General features: G+C 41.9%; 1 protein-coding gene across 5 annotated transcripts in view; it reads right to left on the reverse strand.

Annotated features, from left to right (window-relative positions):
* Nucleotides 1-20,324, reverse strand: part of LOC134357983 (catenin delta-2-like) — a 1,288,623-nt gene that overhangs the window by 1,052,598 nt on the left and 215,701 nt on the right. For 4 of the 5 annotated variants that reach the window (XM_063069822.1, XM_063069826.1, XM_063069821.1 and 1 more), the window contains exon 2: nt 739-823. The exons of the other annotated variant lie outside the window; for it this stretch is intronic. The gene's annotated coding sequence lies outside the window, so the exon portion shown is untranslated. The remainder of the gene's footprint in view (nt 1-738; nt 824-20,324) is intronic. 5 annotated transcript variants of the gene reach the window in all.

Here is a 20,324-nt window from a genome sequence, read left to right on the forward strand (position 1 = left end):
TGAAATCCTGAGGCTTTGCTGTGCAGTATGTCAAAGCCCACAATGTGTCGATTCCATGATACTGTGTGGACTTATGCCTGTGTGTTCAATTTATGTTCAAACAACAAATAGTATTCCTTGTCAGGTTACAATACTTCAGGGAATATCTGACTAAGCCAATACTTCACATTTCCTTGCTTTACTAAACCACTTCCAAGTGTAGCCTTAATTACACTCACTTAAGCATTCCTTTTTAGACGATCATGCACTGGCAGCAGAGCAAGGTGTATCTTTCCACATCAATCCTGTTTTAATGTCAAGTGTTTATTAATTTCCTAGAAAATTGCTTGATAATAGAGCTCTGTCTTGACATCCAGTGCGGAATCCAGTGCAGTAGCTCTATAGAATGGCTGACAACACTACCTGCCATTATCCCCTTCAAAAGGTGAAAAGGCGCAGCTCAACCTTATGGCAGTAACTTTTGTTCTGAGAAAGTTCACCACTAATTTTACCACTTACACCGTTAGGCAAACTTTCAAGTTTTTATATATATATTCAATTCAGTAAAATCAAATCAGCAAGTTAATAACCTGCATTTTAAAATGAAGTACTGCTGGATTTAGGTATACCAGTTAGGACATTTAAAGATCTATTCCATAGCAGTAATGTATTAGACTTATTGGAAATATAGTCAAGATTGTTATGTCACCAGAAGAACAGAAAAAAGATTTAAACTTTGTGACAACTTTTGTCTGATACCTGCTTTTGTTTGATTTGATGCTCTAAAGTCCCCTATAACTTTTCATCTTGCAGTGACCATATCAAGTCACTTTTATGTTCACACCTGGAAAGACATAAAAAAAAAGGCTGCATCAAGTTAAGATTACACACAAGTTCCTCAATAAACCTACTCTTAATCTTTAGGTAAGGGTGCCAGAAGATGAATTAAAAGTAATCAGAAGAAAACTAACTTCCAGTTTACCCAGTGTCTTCTTGGCATCATTTCCACCCTGAGTACTTCAAAGCCAATTAATAATTTAGAGTCAAATATATTGCTTTAATTTATGAACTGTGACACCCAGTTCAAAGTTTCACACACAGCAAAGTACCAGATGATGCTTCAGTGTTTAATGTTGGTATCAGGGAAAGTTCCTCTTATCTTTTTGAAATAGTGCCTTGGGATGTTTTATCTTGACTTCAGAGGACAGAGCCATCTTTGGTTTTACTTCTTAACTTAAAGCAGCTTCTCTGACAGTGCAACAATCTCTCAGTTATGCATTATGATGACAGCCAAGATCAAAAGTTGCGTATGTTATGTTTGTGGTAATAGGAAGCCAGGTGGCCATGTGTAACACACATGTAAGACGGAGAAATGGAGAATAAAAGGCCAGCTGTTTATTTTACTTTTAAGTCATCTACCCAGAATGCCCTCTCACATGATGTTCAGTATGTAATACACAGGAAGCTTGACAGCGACCTGTAAGAGTCAAAATATACATGAATACATAACATTTCCCTCTCCCCTCATATTTTAAAGTTCTCACCCCCTTCCCATACACCGACCAGGTGCTGAACTATTAACATTCAATGGAGTAATTGTCAAATTCAATCAACATCATTTTTTTTCTAAACTAGGGAGAGAGGGTAGACTGTCTCTGTTACCAGATGTAACCCTGGGGATTACTCTGCTCCATGTGCTAAGGGTTAGTCACTAAACTAGAGATTCAATCTGTCTCGAGGCCACCTATGCCCGCGAGGGAACTGATGACCTAGGATTGTCGCCAAGGCCATTTTATCTCTTGGTGTTGTATGTATAGATCTTGGTTTGGGCACTGCATTGTCAGTGGTGGGCACCTCAGAAATCACAGGTGATGTAAGAGCACTGGCTGTGTCATTAGATCTTAACTGAAGTTCTGAAGTTGTATCAGAATCCTGTCTGATTTCTACAACAGGATCTGGATTGGTCAGTTTGTATTGGTTTTCAGTAGCCTCAGAAGTGGAAACAGCTGACCAATGTGCCTTCTCCAGATGTGGTGGTTACTAGTTTCCATCGTGTATGACACAGGACCAGTTTGTGCCACCACTGTCACAGATATCCACTTTGTTCCAGAGATATAGTTTTGGGCAAGTACTCTCTCTCTTGCTGTGAAGTTTCTGTACTTTGCTTTGGTATGTCTCTCTGCTTGGAGTTTCCATCCGTTTAGTATAATCTGTTCTGTGTTTGGGGGTCTAAGCAGATCAAACCGGGTGTGAAGCTGTCTTTTCATTAGTGAAGTGGCTGGACCCATTTTGGTGGTGGCGAGATATGTTGTGGTATGTCAGCAAGAAACTGCTAAGACACTGGCTAAGGGATCCACTTTCCACTGAAGTCCTGAGGGCTTGTTTCATTGTTTATATGAGTCATTCAGCAAGGCCATTAGTGGCTGAATGACATGGTGCTGACTTGATGTGATAAATACCATTTGCTTCCATAAGTGTCTTTAACTCTTCAGACAGGAGTTGTGGGCCACTGTCACTTACAAGTTGTTGAGGAGGCCTAAAACGGCTAAAGATAGAACATAGCTCCTCAATGCATTTTTCAGATACAGTACTCTTCATGGTGGCAACCTCGGGCCATTTGCTGGATGTGTCCACTGTGATCAAGAACATATGGCCTTCTACATATCCTGCAAAATCCTCTGTCATCATTCTTCAGGCCATTCTCATGGATGCAAACAAGCCACTTGAGGAACATTTCTCATTCCCTGACAACGTGGGCATGTTTTGGCATTTTCTTCAATTGTTACATCCATTCCTGGCCACCAGGAATAGCAGTGTGCAATTTCTTTCATGCACACTATGCCACAGTGTCCCGTATACAGCTCAACAAACACTTGCTTTCTTCATGGTGGAGGAATAACAACACGGTAGCCCCATAGTAAACATCCAGCTTGGACCGTGAGCTTCTTCCATCAAACCTGATAAGGTTTCAATTCTATAGTTAGGTTTCATTTCCATGAGTTACTAAGTCCATCTCTTTACATAGAACAGGGTCAGCACACTTGTGCTTTTGGACTTGTGTTGTCGGAGTTGTACGTACTTTGTTGAAGTAAAAGATCTCTTTCAGGATGGCTCTGGAGCTGTAAGAGCTGAGGGAAGTCTGGAACATCCATCAGCATTCAAATGGGACCACCCATACTTTATATAGTACTGATGTGCAGGGAGTAACAGAGGCAACGTTTTATTCGACAGCAACCAGGGAAGGAACCAGGAAGAAGTTTTCTGATGACTATGCCATAACTGGATGCATCAGCAAGGGAGATGAGGCAGAATACAGGGCTACTGTAGGAAACTTTGTCACATGGTCTGAGCAGAATTATCTGCAGCTTAATGTGAAAAAGACTAAGGAGCTGGTGGTAGACCTGAGGAGAGCTAAGGTACCGGCAACCCCTGTTTCCATCCAGGAGGTCAGTGTGGACATGGTGAAGGTTTACAAATACCTGGGGATACGAATTGACAATAAACTGGACTGGTCAAAGAACACTGAGGCTGTCTACAAGAAGGGTCAGAGCCATCTATTTCCTGAGGAGACTGAGGTCCTTTAACATCTGCCGGAACAATGCTGAGGATGTTCTACGAGTCTGTGGTGGCCAGTACGATCATGTTTGCTGTTGTGTGCTGGGGCAGCAGGCTGAGGGTAGCAGACACCAACAGAATCAACAAACTAATTCGTAAGGCCAATGATATTGTGGGGATGGAACTGGACTCTCTCACGGTGGTGTCTGAAAAGAGGATGCTGTCCAAGTTGCATGTCATCTTGGACAATGTCTCCCATCCACTACATAATCTACTGGTTGGGCACAGGAGTACATTCAGCCAGAGACTCATTCCACCGAGATGCAACACAGAGCGTCATAGGAAGTCATTCCTGCCTGTGGCCATCAAACTTTACAACTCCTCCCTTGTAGGGTCAGTCCCCACCCTGAGCCAATAGGCTGGTCCTGGACTTATTTCCTGGCATAATTTACATATTACTATTTAACTATTTATGGTTTTATTACTATTTAATTATTTATGGTGCAACTGTAACAAAAACCAATTTCCCCTGGGATCAATAAAGTATGACTATGACTTGCATGTGGACCAAAAATTGATGTAAAAGGCAGTGATCTGCCAGTAGCGTCAATCGTCGTCCAAAGAGGAATTGACGGAACTCCAAAGACAATAGTGAGTGCTCCCTGGTTAATAGTCATAGTCATACTTTATTAATCCCGGGGGAAATTGGGTTTAGTTACAGTTGCTCCATAAATAATAAATAGTAATAGAACCATAGATAGTTAAATAGTAATATGTAAATTATGCCAGTAAATTATGAAGTAAGTCCAGGACTATTGGCTCAGGGTGTCTGACCCTCCAAGGGAGGAGTTGTAAAGTTTGATGGCCACCGGCAGGAATGACCTCCTATGACGCCTGCATCGCTGTCAGCTTCTCCCCCAGCAGAGCAGGGCGGATGGTGTTGAACGCACTGGAGAAGTCAATAAACATGACCCTCACAGTGCTCACTGGCTTGTCCAGGTGGGTGTAGACACAGATCAGCAGGGAGACGATGGCATCCTCAACTCCTAGTCGGGGCTGGTAGGCGAACTGGAGGGGATCTAAGTGTGGCCTGACCATAGGCCGGAGCAGCTCCAGAACAAGTCTCTCCAGGGTCTTCATGATGTGGGAGGTCAACGCCACCGGTCTGTAGTCATTGAGGCCGCTGGGGCGCGGCGTCTTCTGCACAGGGACGAGGCAGGATGTCCTCCACAGTACAGGAACCCTCCAGAGCCTCAGGCTCAGGTTGAATACATGGCAAAGTACTCCACATAGCTGAGGTGCACAGGCTCTGAGCACCCTGGTACTGACACCATCCAGTTCTGCAGCCTTGCTTGGTTTGAGACGTTTCAGCTGTCTTCTCACCTGTTCAGCTGTGAAGCCCACTGTGGTGGTTTCGTGTGGGGAAAGGGTATAATCATGAGAGCAGGGAACTGTGAGGAGGGGTAGGAGGGGAGAGTGGAATATGTGTTAGTTGGGGGCCGACAACAGATGACTCATGTGGGGGATGGGCAGGGGCCACACTGTCAAATCTGTTAAAGAACAGGTTAAGTTCATTGGCCCTGTCCTCACTGCCTTCCGCTCCCCTGTTGCCAGTTTGCCGGAACCCAGTGATGGTCCTCATCCCCCTCCAGACCTCTCTCATGTTGTTCTGCTGGAGTTCCCAGTCAAGCTTCCTCCTGTACCTGTCTTTAGCCTCCCTGATCCTGGCCTTCAGGTCACTCTGTGTTGCCCTCAGCCCCTCCCTATTTCCATCTCTAAACGCCCTCTTTTTAGCGTTCAGGATGTCCTTAATGTCCTTTGTCACCCATGGCTTGTTATTTGAATAACAACGGACAGTTCTTGTCGGAACATTGCAGACCACACAGAAGTTAATGTAATCAGTGATGCACTCTGTGAGCCCATCAATATCCTCTCCATGTGGCTCACAGTGTGCCTGCCAGTCTGTCACCTCAAAACAACCCTGGAGCATCTCATAAGCCTCCTCCAACCATTTTCTCACTGTCCTCGAGGTTGCAGGTTTACTCTTCACCAGAGGCACATAGGAGGGTTTTAGATGCACCAGGTTGTGATCTGACCTTCCCAGTGGGGGGAGGGGAGAGGAGCTATATGCATCCTTAACGTTAGCGTACATCAAATCCAGAGTCCTCTCCCCTCTGGTTGTACAGCTCACATATTGCGTGAAGTTGGGCAGTGTTCTAGCCATGGTAACCCGAGATGGTAATGAGGTCACTCGGGTGCTGGGTTTGTAGTCTGGCTCTGACGGTGTAAATGATGTTACACGCTGCCGTCAGGTTGGCCGAGGGAGGGATGTATACAACAACTACAATTGCATGCGTGATTTCCCTTGGCAAATAATATGACCGGAGTCCAACAGCAAAAAGTTCAATATCTGGGCTACAGACCCGTTCCTTGATCGTAATATGCCCAGGATTGCATCATGACTCCACCTGTACCGTTCCTCACCAAGTGCCCTTGCATAGCCGCTGAGGATGTGCTCCAGGGTTCCTCGCTTGGAGCACAGTGGGCACGCAGATGACTCTGCCTTGCCCCATGTGTGCAAGTTTGATGGGCTTGGAAGCACATCATACAGTGCCTGGATGAGAAATTGGATGCAGTGTAGTTCGGCTTTCCAAAGATCAGCCCAGGTCACTTACTTCTTCCTGCCTTGAATAGTATCCTCAAGATGAAAGTGATTGGACGCTCTTCACCAACGACATAATGTGTGAAATAACAGCCCCCACACCATAGGGTAATGTGTCACAGGCCAACTCTATGAGCAATGACAGATTGAAGTGTGTGAGTGCTTCAGATAGTGACAAAGCTGTTTTAGCCTTTTTAAAAGCCTCTTCACTGTGATCTGTCCAGTGCCAGTATGTTCATTCATTTAAAAGCTCATGAAGTTGTTTCAGCACGCTAGCTAGATTAGGAACAAACTTTATGCGGTATGTTAGTAGCCCTAAGAAAGATTGTAATTGACTTGTATTCTCTGGCTTTGAAGCCTCCACAATTGTCTTCACCTTTGACAGTGCCTTGTGAAGCCCTGAGTTGTTGACCACATAGCTCAAATATTCAATTAAAGGTCAAAAGAACTCACACTTGCCCGCCAGTACCCTTAGCCCATATTCCTGGAGTCATTGCAGTGTAGCATCTGGGTTTTGCAGGTGCTCATGCTGATTTTTCACAGTGATGAGTAAGTCTTCCAAATAGCACTGCACCCCTGTCAACCTGCTCAGGATCTGGTCCATTGCGGGAGCCGAGATGATGCTAAATGTTCGGTAGCTGAACATTCCTTTGTGAGTCACTACGGTCAACAGTTCCTGTGACTCCGGCTCCACGTGCATCTGCAATTATGCTTGAAACACGTCAATCCTACTAAATGTCTGTCCTCCGCCCAGTCCTCCAAAAATGTCTTCCGAGAGGGAAAGAGGATATCGTTCAAGTTGTACGAACTTGATCTATGCTTACCTTGAAGTCTCTGCAAAGTCTTAGAGACCAATGTACTTTTAGGATAGGAAACACTGGTTTTACTTACACACACTAGTTACTCTGGGCCAGTCTTTCCAATTCAGCCTCTACCTTTGATTTGAGGGCACAAGCAACAGGTCTTTCCTTCAGGCATTTAGGTGTCATGTTGGGGTTAGCAGTGATTCCTTTCGTATAGCCCAGTTCTCTGGTGAATACTTCTGTAAGTTTCCTCTAAACCTCTTATAGACCTGTGCTTCTACAAATCAAATGCACTTTGTGCCAGTTGTGGTTGAGCTGCTCCAACCACGAGCAGGGTAACTACCTTTAACAATGTACAGTGGAAATTGTTTTCTCTGTTCATTAATCTCCACTGTAACATGTACTTCTCCCCTCACTGGAACAACCTCACCAGTGTAAGTCTTTAAAGTCAACCTTGGCCTTTTTGGGGTGAGATGCCGCAATTTCCCCTTGTTAACTGTCTCTGACACCAGCGATACTTCAGCACATCGTGTCCAGCTGCATCCTCACTGTGGCCCCATACAAACAAGGGTCACCCAGTAGGCGTCTTTGTGTCCTGAATCAGATAAAACATGTAAAGCTGCTTCAGCCACTGTGCGAGAGTCACTTAGTCCATCCTCAGTATGCTCCACCTGGTTCAGGTTTCTTTTTGTTTTTCCAAAACTGATTTTTCTTTATCAGTATTTTTGGTTGATAGTAACTTTTTATTTTTAGGTGTGTTCAATATGTCCCTTTTTTTGTCAGCTTTGGCAATCTGAATCCTTATACTTTTTGCCAAATGCCCTCTTTTGCCACAGTGTTAACATTTAATGCTAATAGGTGTCTTATTCTTAAAGTCAGTAGAAACTTTATGAACTTGGGAAGATGTGCTTAATAGCTGTGCTTCTTTAACTGCCATCTCCATAAATGCATTAAACTCAATTGCCTTCTGTAATGAATTCAGTCCTGACGAAGGGTCTTGGCCTGAAACGTTGACTGTTCCTCTTCCTAGAGATGCTGCCTGGCCTGCTGCATTCACCAACAACTTTGATGTGTGTTGCCTTCTGTAATGTTAGTCTGTATTCTGTAAGCAAATGCTTCTGAATTGCCGCACTTACACAGACCAAGTAAAAGCCTATCATGGAGCATGTTATTCAGCGACGGCCCAAAATCAGTGTTCAGGCAATTGCTTCAGCACTGCCACAAACTATGAAATAGGCTCGCCTTTGTCTCGATTCCTTTTATGAAATCTGAACCTTTCAACAATAAAAGTTTAGGTGAAAAGTAGTCCTTTAAGGCTTTAACTGTGACCTCATAAGGCTTATTGCTAGGGTTAGCAGGTTGCACTAGACTGTGTAATAAATTAAATGTTTTTGCACCCATCACAGAAAAGTTGGAACATGAATATCACCTGAAATTTGACTTGCCAGTGCAAATTATTCAAATTGTTCAGTGTATGAACTCAATTATTCTGTCATTTTGTGATACGGCCCCATACTTCAAAAAATTGTCGCTATTTTCAAACACAATCACATTCCAGAAATGTTAACTAGTCTTATCCATTTCTCTCTCCCTCTCTTATGTTTTATTTAACCATTCCATTCTTGTTCTCTCCTCTTGGATTCTTCACTCACCACGCTTCCTGTGGCCATTTTTTTTATCCTCTCACCCACACTACACAGTGGTACAATGCCAGCGTTGCACATGGACTTTTCTTACCAAAAGGGAGAAAACAATAAATATCTTGTGAAGACTTGTCACCTTGTCATTAGTTGCTATGTTTGTGGTACCGGGAAGCCAGGTGGCCGTGTAAAACACACATGTAAGAAAGTGAAACGGGGAATAAACATGCAGCTGTTTATATTGCTTGTAAGTCATCTACCCAGAATGCCCTCTCACATGATGTTCAGTATGTAACACACAAGGAAACCTGACAGCAACCTGTACGGGTCAAATTATGCATGAATACATAACAGCATAAATACTGAACAATGTTCCAGTTGCAATGATTATTGCTCACTCTGGATTTTGGTCATGTTTGGAAATGACCACTTTATTGTCATCTATTTAACCATTTATGCTTACGTATTCTGCTCAATCAAAAAAAGCTGACATTCCTCTACGCAAAAATACTTCCAAAACATCACTCATGTTAAAAGCCAAAGTTCCCCCTGCTTTTACTACAATGGATCTTCCAAGTAAAAGTCAATGTATCACATTAAATTCCCTCAACATAGCCTATTGATTCCAATTGTAAAGTCAAACCATGTGAGTTGATTCAGTAGGAAGTTTTACTCTGTTTTGCATATTTGTAATTTAGCTGATTTTTTTTTTTTGGCTTGTGAAGGGCAGGCAGTGCTAGGAGGGGGTAAAGGGGATTAATAATTATTTGGTGAAAATATTAAATTGTACCTTCCTCTCTGTGCATTCAAGGTGAAACAGATTTGTTACTCAAGAGACTGTAAGTAGTAATTAGCATTCAACATAGTATATACAGATTATATATTTCATTTCTAAATTGGCTCTCTCTGTAATTACTTCAGTATGCTTTACATGAAGTTACTAGCTGCTAATCCGTACCACATACTTCCTACACTGAATATATTTTTCTCCATGATTAAACAGTGAAGAGACAATAGATTTATTATATTTCGGCAATTTTTTGTGTGCTTATTTCTTTTAGCCCAGCTCTTCCTTCCAGGAAAGACAACAGCATACAGCACACTTAAAAGGACCACCCAATAAAAGTTACCCAGGAATGAGGAGGTTGGCTGGTTTAATCAAGCTTTTCTCAGTGCATCTGAAAAAAAAACAAACATAGGTATGAAATTCTACCCTCTTTTCCACAATAGAATATAGAAAAACTCTGACAGCTAACTGTCTATGTCCTGAGAGGTCTATAATTTTCACTATGGACCTCCTCAATGCATATCCCTACTGGGATTAAAAAATAACGAATGCTAGTTAGGGGAAAGTGGCCGTGAATAAGGAAGCACAAAACACACATCTGCGTCCTTGGCAATCCTCAAAGACAGCTGTTAGTGGAAGATTTGCCACCAACCTCTTGAAATAACTCAGCAGAGTGGAAGGAAGGTCAAAATAGTGAGCAGTGAACCTCTCCATGGTGACTAGTGGCAATCTTGCCAAATCCTGAACCTACTCTACTTCCCAGCATGTGCTGGTCTCATCTTGAGCTCTCTCACATCAATTAATGCACAGGCCTTTACCCAATTTCCCCATTCCATGACTATGGTAGATTCTCTCAGTTGTTTTAGAAATACAGAATCTATTGTTATTTTGTGCTGTGGACTGTCTTGCGTTGGCCATTTTGTACATCCTTCAAGAGGCGATACTCAGGCATGCACCCCCGTGTCCTTTTGTGCATGGCTTACACACGCTGAAGACAATTTTTCTTATGGTCCCAACAGTTGGCACTTTAAAGTGCTGCGGGGATTCCTCTGATACAGCATGTGCAGAATTCATTTAATCTCATTTCCTGTTTGAAGCACTTTTCTACCCCTGAAGAACAGAAATGGAGCTGCAAGTCTGAGTGTTAATGTTTGCCTCATGCTCCAGAATCACAAGTCTTCTAATAGTAATGGGCTTTGCTCATTTTGATATCAAATTGTCAAAACGAGTTGATAAGAATCGAGCCAAAGCAGAAAGTGGTCCATACTGTCCAGAGCCTCATTATTGATGTGATGTTGGCAGAAACATCATCACGATACCGAAAGAATGACTTCACAATTGATTGCTGTGCCCAGCTGGTGCACGGTGAGAAAACCTGTCCATCGTGATCTGCAATTCATCAGATAATTTACAGAGAATCACTGCACAGCCTTTGAAGAGCCGAACTTGAATGCTGCACTCTATGCTCTACTGTTCTGAAATGATCTAAAGCTGAACAATCTGTCATCTAACCATGATTGAATTTGTTTGCCAGATTGATCGCTTCAAAAACATAATCAAGAAGAATGGAGAAGATGCCAAGTCTACAAGCATGAAGGCACAGTTTTACATCCTACTAATATTGATGCTGAATTTCGATGTTTTATTTTCATACCGGGTGCTTGGCCTCATTTGTCCTGCCATTTCCTGAATAGCAAGAGTTTTGGAAGCATTTAACCAATTTTCAACAGGATCTTGTAGATACCATTCCAGCTGGCTGCGACAATGATATTTTGTGCATGAATGCACACTATACAGAAATACAGCCGTCACACTTGTTGCAAATTGAAGTCAAGGACAACATGAAGCATATTTTGCTAACAAAGCATCCACCACTAATTTCCATAAGCAGTCATCTCAACCACTAGGTTTCATCAGTCTCTCGTGTCCTTCAATCTGTCAGTGACTTATTGTCCTTTTCTCCTTTGGCTTCAGGCTTAATGTAGAGCGCTGAACTTTGGCTTCATTGACAATTTCAATCTATTTTGGGAACGCACCACATTTTTAAAACCCAATGGTCTTCACTCAAACAGTGTGGGCTTACGGGCACTGTCTGCAAACTTTTCCACTGCACTCTGGCAAACCCACATGTTTGACCATTTACAATCCATCTTCCAACCTATTTGAACAGTTGTGTAAATGTTACCCATTCTATTCAGACCACTGTCACTGGAAGGACCTACAAATTGAACTATCCTATTAAAAGTGTTAACAAATAACCGTCTCTTAAAATCTACAGTACCTCCCCTGTTGCACCACTCCAGGATACTCTGTTTAAGCTACCTCTTCTAAATGTGAGATCCCTTTCAAATAAGACTTACCTTAAATGACTTTATTACCTCTATAAACCTTGATTTTATGTTCTTAACTGAGATCTGGATAAATCCAAATGAAGACAGCTAGTTACCTGAACGGTGTTCCCCTGACCGCGACAGTTTCAGTGTGCCAAGGCCCAGTGGTCAAAGTGGCGGGCTTGCCACCATGTTCGAAGAGTGTTTTAGGTGCAATCAGATATTATCTGTCAACAATATTTCAAGCTTTGAGGTACACATTTCAAATTTGTAGTACATATCCTGTTCTCTGCGTAACCATTTATTACACTCCTAAACCCAGTGCCTGCTTTCTCTATTTTATTGAACTATGACAGGATTGTCATTGCTGGTGGTTTCAATATTCATATTAATGCAGACTCTATGGTAGCTGAATTCATGAACTTACTAGGCAGACTAGATCTTACCCAGCGTGTCACTGACCCCATCCATAAAGTACACTTGACTTAGCAATTACAAAAGGGTTAAATATTATTAATGTCTCTGTCTGATATCACTATCTCTGAAAATTTTGCATACTTTTTAGACCATAAGATGTAGGAACGGAAATAGGCCACGGTCCATTCAATCTGCTCCATCATTCCATCGTAGCTGATTTATTATCCTCATCAACCCCATTCTCCTGTCTTGCTTTCTACATCTTCCCATTCTATGTCACCACTTTCTAAGGATTTGATTTCACTTTTTTCCCCAACAGAGCCACCCCACCCTCTCTGCCTAGCTGCCTGTCCTGTCGACACATTGTGTGACCTTGGATTTTAAGTTTCTATCCATGATATTCTTTCAACCAGGTCTCAGTGATGCCCACAATATCATACCTGCCAATCTTTAACCGTGCTACAAGATCATGCATCTTATTCTGTATACTGTGTGCATTCAAATATAACACCTTCAGTCCTGTATTCATCAACCTTCTCGATTCTGCCGCCATGTTACACTTCACCTCATCCCACTGACTGAAACTTTAACCTGAGGATCTGCCTATCCATCCTCACAGTCTCATTGCACACAGCATCTGTTTGTATTCCAACTGCCCCATCCTCAGCCCTATTACTCCCGCTTCCATCGCTTTGCCCACTTAGTTTAAACCCTCCCCAAGAAGCTAGCCCACAAGGATATTGGTCCCCTTCGGGTCCCGCTGTAACCCGTCTTTTTTGTAAAGGTCATACCTTCCGCAGAAGAGATCCTAATGATCCAGAAATCTGAAACCCTGCCCCTTGCACCATTTCCTCGACCACTCATTTATTAGTACCATCATCCTATTCCTGCCCTGACGAGCACGTGGAACTGGGAGTAAACCGGAGATTACTGCCTTGGAGGACCTGTTCTCAGCCTTTTCCCTAACTCCCTATACTCCTGTGGAGAACTTCTTCCCTCTTTTTTAAAAAATTTATGTCATTGGTGTCAATGTGCACCATGACTTCTGGCTGCTCACCCTCCTTCTTGAGAATCTTCTGTGGCCACACTGAGACATCCTGGACCCTAGCAACTGGGAGGCAACACACCATTCTGGCTTCTTTTTCACGGCCACAGAATCTCCTGCCCATCCCCCTAACTGCCAAGTCTTCTGTCACTGCTGCTCTGCCTGATGTTACCCTTCCCAGCTCAGCCTCAGAGCCAGCCACAGTGCCACTGGCCTGGCTGCTGCTGTGTCCTGACAGGTCAGTCCCCCACCCCCACCAATCAGTATCTAAAGGGGTACACTTGTTACCAAGGGGAACCCTGCACTGACTGCTCACTCCTCTTACTTCTCATGTGGTCATCCATCTATTGTCTGGGTGGTGACCACCTCAGTAAGAGACTCATCAGTGAATATTTCAGCCTTCCAAATGACCCTAATTGCATCCAGTTCCAGCTCCAGTTCCTTGACCTTGTCGGTCAGGAGCTGATATCAGGTGAAAATGTAATCATCAGGGAGACCATTAGGATGTTAGGAAATCCAGCATCTCATAGGAGGAGATTCCACTGCCTGAACTACCATCCTGCCTGTACTTGTTACACCTGTAACTTCTCAAACTTGAGTTCTAGTCTGCGCCTGTTCTTGCCCAAGCCTGTTGAGCTAAAGCCTGTTCACTCACACAATAGCAGCTCCAACAACGGCCTTTCCACTCAAACCCTGTTTCTTTTTACTGGCCCTAGCTAATTAACCCAAGCAATTGCCTGCTCCACAGACAAGTCCTGACAGGGGGCTCACTTTCTAAAACTGGTGCACAAAGTCCACAAGGACCTGTCTTCAACTCACTCTGTGATCTCCCGCTCTGCATGATTTTTGATGCCCTCCTGTCTGTAATCAAGACCAAGAATGAAATTACAATTAAACAGCTACCATTACAATTGGAGGGTGTACCTTATAAGGATAGGTTGAGTGAACTTGGCCATTTCTCCTTGGAGCAACAGAGGATGAGAGGTGACCTGATAGAGGTGTATAAGATGAAGAAGGACATTGACTGTGTGGATAGTCAGAGGCTTTTTCCCAGGGCTGAAATTGCTAACACGAGGGGGTATAGTTTTAAGGTGCTTGGAAGTAGATACAGAGGAGATGTCAGGGGTACGTTTTTCCACACAGAGAGAATGCTGGGTGCGTGGAATGCACTGCCAGCAGTGGTGGTGGAGGCGGATACAATAGGGTCTTTTAAGGGTCTCTTAAGTAGGTACATGGAGCTTAGAAAAATAGAGGGCTATGCACTAGGGAAATTCTAGGCAGTTTCTAGAGTAGGTTACATGATCGGCATAAGATTGTGGGCTGAAGGGCCTGTAATGTGCTGTAGATTTCTATGCTCTATGTTACAAACAACAGTTTCTCAATGCTGCAATGCAAACTAAATTCTCTGAGCTGACTGGTTTATCTGACCCATGTAACCTAAATTGCTTGGTAAATGAAATAGTTGATACTTTCAAAAAGAACTTGAAAATATTAAACACATTCTTCCTAGCTATGTAGGGTTAAAAAGAAATCACTCAGTAAAACATTGCCATGGTTAAACAATTCTGGCTGCAAGCTTAAGAGATCATTCCGAATAGCTGAGAGAAAATGGAGGAAAACTGGGTTAGATGTCCACATTCATATTTCCAAAGAAAAACTAGCCTCCTTTAATGCTGCTATAAACTCTGCAAGGAGAGCCTATTGTTTCCCCCAAGATTATTACTGAGAATAGCGGTGATTCAAGAATATTGTTCTCAACTATAAACTAACTGAACCCTGCCCCAACCTATGGCGTCCTCAGTAAAGCATCAGCAACAAAATGTGAAGAATTCGCAGTGTGTTTTAACAACAAATTTACTTCCATGAAGGAGGGCCCTGCTACAAATACTGGCAATCTCTATTGCCAACCTCATATAAAGATGACAAACACGTCAAAACTTACAAGCATTTCCAATGCAGAACTTCCTAAGATTGTAATAAATTGTAATTCTTCTACTTCCTGTTTTGGCCCTGCCTACCACACTTTCTGAGGACTCTTTTAATAACGTTTTCAATTCTTTTAGAAAAGTTATTAACACATGCCTTGAAACTGGAGTTTTTCCCAGATGCCTTCAAAATTGCAGCTGTCAAACCCCTACTTAAAAAGGAACACAGCAGGTCGGGCAGCATCAGTGGAAACGATGCGTCTTAAAAAGCCAAAACTTCATTGTGAGGTACTAGCTGACTACAGGCCTATATCAAATATTTCTTTCTTGGGCAAGATTCTTGAGGAAGTCATTTTAAACCAATTCAACAACTTTCTGAATGAGAATGTTCTATAAAAGTTTCAGACAGATTTTAGAGCAAATCACAGGATGAAGACAGCCCTTACCAAAATTGTCAGCAACCTTAGGTCCAGCACTGACACCAACAGGGTGTCAATTCAAATTCTCCTAGATCTACAGTAAATGCTGCCTTCAGTACAATCAAACACAACATTCTCCTAGACCACCTTGAGAACTGGGATGGCCTTTCTGGTGGTACTCTTAATTGGTTTCATTAATTTATCTCAGAGTAAAATTGTATTTGTCTTAGAAACCAATTTTCCAAGTGATACAATGCACCATTTAGTGTTGCTCAGGGAAGCTATCTTGGTCCCCTGCTCTTCCTCTTATATATAATCCCCTTAGGAGACATCATCAGAGAGCATAAATTTGATTTCCACATTATATATGTATTTGAACCTGATGATGATTTCTCTGACTTCTTTATGGCTGCAGTAAACAAATGGATAAGCAATGGTTTCCTAAAACTAAATGAAGATAATACTGATTTTTTTTTAGTTGGTCCAAACAAGATAAACTTCTTGATAAATTTGAGAACTTGTAAAATCAGAAGTATCAAGTAACAAGCCTGGGTGTGATCCTTGTTTCAGCCTTGAATTTTAAATCCCACATAAAGAAAACGACCAGAGCAGCATTTCTAACTTACGAAATATTGCAAAGGTACGTCCATTTCTGTCACTCTGTGATACTGAGAAACTAATGCACTCCATGAAATCGAATAGACTAGATAAATGCAATTCACTTTCTACTGGCCTTGCAAAGAAAACTATTGACAAAATTCAACTCATTCAGGAGGCCACTGCTAGACTTCTAACTAAAACCAGGATGAGGGAGCATATCACTCCAGTCCTAACTAGACTGCATTAGTTTTCTGTATCTTTTAGAATTAGTTTTTAAAGTTCTTTCACTTGTTTTTAAAGCTCTCAATGGTCTGGGACAAGAATACACCACAGAAATACCTTTGCTTTCCATCAAAATAAAATTGGCAGGTCAGCTTTTTTAACTATGCTCCTAAACTGTGGAACTGAATAAATAAAACTATAAGGGATGCAGACTCAGCTGACACTTCTAAATGCCAGCTCAAAACCTATCATGCTTTTAACTAACATCATTTTGTCGTTCATTTTTATGATTGAACTTTAATACTTCAGTGTAGATCAAAAGAATACCTAATTAGGCTAATTCCATAATTTAACTAGGAATGTAAGACTGCAGCTTGCTGAAGTAATAAATATTTGCTTCATGTTTTTCCAATGACAAATTCATAGAATATTTGATGCAGAAAGGGCTATTCTACCCATCACAATTTTACTGATTCTCTGAAAGATGACCCAATTTGTTCGTAGCTGATGGCAGTACCTCCAGTAAGATGGTGGTGCACTTGTTTGCTGCAGCCTCTCTCGGTCCAACCAGTGGTGTAACTGTTCATCCTTTAATTCTTTCTTATGAACACAAGATACTGCTGGATGTTAAGAACACAATGTACAACAAGTCTACCTCACTAATGATTTACTGGATAGCAAAGGAGTTACATAGTATAGACTTATTGCATACTGTTTCATCACTTGCTACAGTCTCCCAGGGAAGGTGGTGACAGAAGTGGCGTGCAGTCCAACAAATGGTGCAAATATTTGTCTTAAACTTTTTTTCTTGTGATTGCAAGATTGGACATAAAATACCGCAAGTCTGGTCCATAGGCTAGACAGGCGATGGGGGAGCTGATTGACCTCGGTCGCTGTGTGCACAAGGCCCTCCTGTCATGGTGTTGTCTGTTACAGCCACCTGGGGAGAGGTGCCAGAAGTGTGGGAGAGAACAAAGGCATGGTGGCCAGGCTGAGTTGGTCGCTGGTCCTTCCCGTCGGTGCTGCTCTCCAGTGTTCACTCCCGGAAGGCAAGCTGTATCTCCTTTGTCTGTGGCTGCGGGAGATGAGGAACTGCTGTGTGCATTCCTTGCATCATCAATCTGCAGGACATGCCACTCAGCGACTTGTGCTAATATTATATTTTGTGACTGTACTGTATCTGCTATTGTAACTGTATGTCCTGTGTGCAGCTGTATGTACTGTGCTTGGCCCCTTGGCCCCAGAAGAACATTGCCTCATTCAGCTGTATTCATGTATATAGTTGAATATTTGGTTCAATTGTCATTAAACTTGAATTCTCCTTCCAATGACTCAATTTTCTTTTTCAAAAGCATTTATAATTCCCTTCTAGAATTTTGTATGGAACCAGGTATCATTAACAGCTCAGTCAAAGCATTCCAAATCATGACAATCAACAAGGTGGGGACAAATACCCTCCCCTTTCTCCAGACGCTTTTGGTAATGACGTTTCATCTTGATATCTCTTCTGATTCTTGACCTGCTATCACTGTCTCATCTACTCAACTAAAATTAATTGAAATGCATGGTTGTGTCCCCTTAAAATTAATCCAAATCACACGCCTGATATTTCTTTTCCCACTGCAGCAGCACCAATGGGAAGGACCGCAAAGCCAATCCAGTTCAATCCTGACTTCCCGGGCTGTCCATGGGGAGTTCCCACATTCTCCCTTTGAGCAGGTCACTGCTCTGGTTTCATTCCAATCATGTGCAGGTTGGTAGGTTTGTAAATTGATCCCACTGTCCAGACAACTGGTAGAAAGAAATCATTGATGTTTTGGGTCAATCCCTCACCCTCACAAGGTGCTGTTTGATCTGTTGAGTTTGTTTGTTGCTGCACTCATCCCGCTATTTTCATTCTTTCCGTATTCCCCTAAACTCCTCCTAAGATTCTACCAGTCACCTACACACTACAAGCAATATGCAGTGGTAAATTAACCTACTACCAATCAGTTCTAGCAAAGGATCTTCAATCTGAAGAGTTGGTTCTGTTTCTCTTCTCATAAACACAGCCTGAACTGCTGAGTATTCCCAACATTCTTTGTTTTTATTTCAGATTCCTAGTATCTGCATCCTTTTTTCATTTTAACCCACAACTCAGATCTTTGGGATCTGGGAAACCAGATTCCCTGGAGGAAACCTACACAGTCACAAGGAAAATGTGCAAACTCTACACAGACCCCACCCAAGGTCTGGGTTAAACCTGGATCACTGACATTGCAAAACAGAGTTGAGGTTAACACTTGTATTTCAAACTCACAGCTGCGTTTTGTATGCAGTTCGATGTACTGCCATTAATAAGTGTTCCTAGCTTTTTAATATTCCTTGAAAAGTATGTAGAAAAGAATTAACCCTGCAGTTTTTCAGAAATGGCATCAGTCATTTAAAACATAGGTCTTCATGCAGCAAAGTAAAACATCAATAAAAGCTCCTGGTATTTGTAACAGCTGAGCAGCCTGAGATTTCTTCTAACACTAGAAGGAAAGCAGCTGGAGTTTTTGGTGATTGCTTCATAATATTGTCCTAATTATGCATACCTGAAGCAGGGCCTCAATGGCCTTCAGAAATTAGAGTGTGTTCAGCTAATTTTGCCTGTGTTATACAACTAATTTCTCTGAAAAAAAATCACAAACAAAAATTGGGATCTTACAGCACAATTCCTTATGTCTACATTTATCGATTTTGGTTCCTCTTAACTTATGCCATGCTTGATGAATCCTAGACACTGAAACAGCATCTAATGCCATTTTCATAGATGTTGCCTGTCCTACTGAGTTCATCCAGCATTTTGTGTGTGTTACTTTAGTAACATGTAATACACATCCAGAATTGGATATTCTGTCAGAACATTTTGATGCCTCCTATATTAATATTGATATTTTGTTATCAAGGGTACATGATAGGGGTTCTTGGGCTGCTTAAACTGAAAGTCCCAATTCCTATAGCTTCCAGGAGTCTGCAATCAATTCATCAGGAACTTTCACTGTCTCAATGAAACCTGCTTATGAACAACTCAAAATAAATTTCTTGAGTAGACAATGGAAAACCAACCAATATGTTTGTTCTTTCATTAGGTGAACACTGCTCCGGAAGAGAGCTTTGGAATCAACATAATTCATCTATTTGGGCATTTCAGAAGATGGACTTGCAAAACAAGCAGCTCACATCATTTTCAATGTTGAGTCTGTAACCAAAGGTGGAAAATGTTAATTTCCCATTGTTTCTCATCTCCAGGTGAAGATTCCTTCTAATTTGCACAGCGGCATGACCTATTCTGTGATAGATTGCAGTGAGTCAGGGTGCAAAGAACAGAAGTTTTTTTAAAAAACTGTCTTTCGTAACTTTGAAATACTTTCAGAGTTTGGCAACATGGTAAATTTCCTTTGCCAAACACCACTTTAATTTTGTTAAACTCATCTTTCATTACAGCTGGATTTTAATATCTCTTTGCAAAAGTGCATGCATAAAGTTATTTTAAAAATCTGTATTGTGTTAAAAAGCTTTATGCTCTATTTTTTTTCTCCACTCATTTTCATCCTTGAAACTTCTCACAGTCTTAGTTAGATTCTTATTCATTAGATCCACCCCTTATTTTTCTTGTCAAGACAAAAATCAGAAAAATGTTGCAATTCTACAGTTACTTAAAATTTGAAGACAATGGCTCAACTTTAAGCATCTACTCCTTCCTGAGTGATTTTCCTCTGTTCTTCACTTCGACAATTATTTTAAAACTGCCTGTAAAAGTCTTCCACGTGTGCATTAAGTCAATGCCAAAATGTATGGCTCTCCAGCTACCACCAAGAGATTCAAGGGTATGTGGTTTCATTCACGGACAATATGAAACACTATTAATATTGCTGTTGCAAATTTGTGAAACATAAAAATACTAACTCAGCGGTCC

The sequence above is a fragment of the Mobula hypostoma genome, chromosome 17, assembly GCF_963921235.1.
Source record: "Mobula hypostoma chromosome 17, sMobHyp1.1, whole genome shotgun sequence".
NCBI lineage: Eukaryota > Metazoa > Chordata > Chondrichthyes > Myliobatiformes > Myliobatidae > Mobula > Mobula hypostoma.